We start from the raw sequence: 3,827 nt of genomic DNA on the forward strand, positions 1-3,827 counted from the left end.
TAGGGAGCCAGTGCAGTGTTGACAGAACCGGGCTAATATGGTCATACTTCCTGGTTCTAGTAAGAACTCTAGCTGCTGCATTTTGGACCAGCTGGAGTTTGTTTATTAAGTGTGCAGAACAACCACCCAATAAAGCGTTGCAATAATCTAACCTTGAGGTCATGAGTGCACGATTGCTATCAAATAGCACACCTTGGTTCCTGACTGATGACGAAGAATTGACAGAGCAGCCATCAAGTGTTAGACAGTGTTCTAGGTTATTACGCTCAGAGTTTTTAGGTCCTATAATTAACACCTCTGTTTTTTCAGAATTTAGCAGTAAGAAATTACTCATCATCCAGTTTTTTATATCGACTTTGCATTTCATTAGTTTTTCAAATTGGTATGTTTCGCCGGGCCGTGAAGAAATATAGAGTTGAGTATCATCAGCATAACAGTGAAAGCTGTTCAGAAACATGTTCCTGATGATATCTCCCAAGGGTAACATGTAAAGTGTGAAAAGTAACGGCCCTAGTACTGAGCCTTGAGGTACTCCATACTGCACTTCTGATCGATATGATACCTCTTCATTCACTGCTACGAATTTATGGCGCTCAGATAAGTACGATTTGAATGTTGTGGTCAATAGTGTAGCGAATCAGCTCATGGGAAATATGAATAATTAATCATAACTAGTTATAATTAATTATGAATATTTTAGATCCGCTGTAGATATTTAGCTGACCTCTCAGGGTCAACTCTCTTGTCAATTCTAAGAACGTTAATTTCCTGGTTAAGGGAAATAACTTCCTTACTGTACAATTCTACAAAAGAATTAATAATAGTCAGAAGAGGATCTATGACTTCTGGAAGCACCTCTTTTAGGAGCTTAGATGGAATAGGGTCTAACATACATGTTGTTGGTTTAGATGATTTAACAAATTTATACAGTTCTTCTCCTATAGTAGAGAATGAGTGGAATTGTTCCTCAGGGGATCTATAGCACACTATCTGATGCGTTACTGTAGCTGACGGCAGCATGGTTACAATTTTATCTCTACAAGTATCGATCTTGGGAGTAAAGTAGTTCATAAAGTCATTACTGCTGTGCTGTTGGGAAATGTCAACACTTGGTGATGCTTTATTTTTCGTTAATTTAGCCACTGTATTGAACCTTTGTTTGTTTTCTTCTAAAAGAGACGAAAAGTAATCAGATCTAGCAGTTTTAAATGCTTTTCTGCAGGATAGGGTACTTTCCCGCCAAGCAATACGAAATACCTCTAGTTTTGTTTTCCTCCAGCTGCGCTCCATTTTCCGGGCTGCTCTCTTTAGGGTGCGAGTGTGCTCATTATACCACGGTGTCAGACTGTTTTCCTTAATCTTCCTTAAGCGTAAAGGAGCAACCGTATCTAAAATGCTAGAGAAGAGAGAGTCCATAGTTCCCTTTCAGTCGGTCACTCTCGACGTCACGTCGGACGACGGACGAATTGGGATCTCGCTTAGAGAGACCAATCTACTTTGAGGGTAAACTAAACGAGCCAATGCACATTGGCATGCGATTATTGCATCCAGCTGCCGCTGATCACAGCATGAGTATAAGTAGGCAGCCAGTGCAGCGCATATTCAGCTTTTCACTTCGGAGACAAGCGATCTCATCATTCTTCTCCTGACTACTCTACTGAGAGAAGAAGACTCTCTTCTCTTTGAGAGCGCTTCGTGTTGGCGGTACGGCGCTTCAGCGGTGGTGGTTTCCCATATCGAATGGGTTGCACACATCAGGCTGCACTACCCCCTGTTTGTGTTGCAGGCAGCCATCTCCCCTGTGCGCTTCAGCAAGGTAAAATAGCTTTTTCCCTAAAAAAGCATTTACGGGTGCGTCTTTTTAAAGACGACGTTGTGTGGCAAACTTGACATTACGTCTTTGTAAAGACGATGTGAGTCTTGCTATAGACAACGTATTACCCGGGTGTTTCTGGATGTGGTCATTACCTAGCGCTCGGTGATGGTCACGATCGTTTCCTCACGTCCCTGGGCATTTAGCACACTGAGGTGGCGTTTGTGGATGAGTCATGTTCTCATTGCGGGAAGATGATCATCTCGGAGTCGCGGGCCAAGCTCCATTTCCTCAAAGGGGCGGAGCTCCGTTGCCTCTGCCTTGATCTAGTTCTCGTCATGTCAGGCGGGGGGCAGTCAGGCGGGGGCTACTTCAGGCAGTAGCACGGGCGGTCTGAGGGTAACAGTGATGGCAAACCCTCCAGGGAACCAACCCTCGGGGGACCATCGCTCCTCTTGCACTCCGCAACCAGTTGAGCTGCCAATGGAACTGGGCCCTCTACAAGGAGTGTACCAGCAGTATCCTTTGGCGCTCCTCTCGACGGCCGGATGTCGATCGCTGTATTGGAGGGTGAGCCGGAGCTTTCTGGAGAGGAAGTTTCGGCTACGCTGCTGTCCTTCGGGACTGTAGCAATGCCTGAATCAGATCCGGAAATAATGGCTGTGCTTTCCTGGGCCGCCGTGAGGGTAGGGCTTGAGTGGAGACCTCCGACCTGTCCCGAGCCCTCAAGGTTGGACGATTGGTTCTTCGGGGTGGTCCGCGCTGGTTCTCTGCCATTCTTCCCGGAAGTGCATGAGGAGCTTACCAGGTTGTGGATGGCACCTTTTTCTGTGGAGAAGCTGCCTCCGGCTAACATGCTACGGCGTTACTGCAGGTTCTTCAGGCTAAAGCACTGAGGGATCTGCACGAGGGTGGTCACGATCCGGAAGTTCTAAAAGAGCTCCAAACCACAACTGATCTTGCGCTCCGAGCGACGACGGTCACCGCGAGTTCTCTGGGTCGTGCGATTGTGGTCCAGGAGCATCACCTCTGGTTGTGTCTGGTCGACATGAGGGATGCCGGCAAAGTTCGGTTCTTCAAGGTCCCTGTATTCCAGACCGGCCTTTTCGGCGACGCAGTCGAGAACGTGGCCCAGCAGTTCTCGGCTGCACAGGAGCAGACTGAGGCAGTCCAACCTTCTGCCCCGGCAGGCACCTGCTGCCTCCACCCGTCCGTCGGCTGCACCGCCCCAGCCTGCTCATTGCCGAGGGCGCCCCCTGCGTCCACCCTCGCTGCCCCACCGCGGGTATGTCGGTGGTCCTGCTGTTCCAGCTTGTGTGGTGTCTGGGTACCTGGCTACCCATACCGTCTCGCTGGTTCCTGCGGACCATCAGACTCGGCTATGCGATTCAGTTCGCCCGGCGCCCCCCAAGTTCAGCAGCATCCACTTCACATCAGTGAAGGCGGCTGATGCTCCTGTCTTGCGTGCGGAGATCGCAGTCCTACTGGCGAAGGATGCGATAGAGCCGGTCCTTCCAGCCTATATGGAGATGGGGTTTTACAGCCCCTACTTCATTGTACCCAAGAAAGGCGGTGGGTTATGACCGATCTTGGACCTGCGTGTCTTGCAGGAATGTATCTTCGGGTGCATCTGTCCCTGAGATTGGTTTGCAGCGATTGACCTGAAGGACACGTACTTTCATGTGTCGATCCTTCCGCACCACAGACCATTGCTGCGGTTTGCGTCCGAAGGATGAGAATATCAGTATGAGGTCCTGCCCTCCGGGCTGTCCCTGTCGCCACATGTCTTCACGTAAGTTGCGGAGGCAGCCCTTATTCCCTTGAGAGAACAGAGCGTTCACATTTTCAACTACCTCGACGACGTCTCAGGATCAGTTGTGTGCACACAGGGATTTGGTGCTTTCACATGTCAGCCGGTTGGGTCTTCGGGTCAACTGGGAAAAGAGCAAACTCTCCTTGGAGATGATCTCTTTTCTCGGTATGGAGTTGGATTCGGTCGAGCACGCCTCATGCA

This window comes from Sinocyclocheilus grahami, unplaced genomic scaffold, assembly GCF_001515645.1.
Source record: "Sinocyclocheilus grahami isolate Dianchi unplaced genomic scaffold, SAMN03320097.WGS_v1.1 scaffold196.1, whole genome shotgun sequence".
NCBI classification, from domain to species: domain Eukaryota; kingdom Metazoa; phylum Chordata; class Actinopteri; order Cypriniformes; family Cyprinidae; genus Sinocyclocheilus; species Sinocyclocheilus grahami.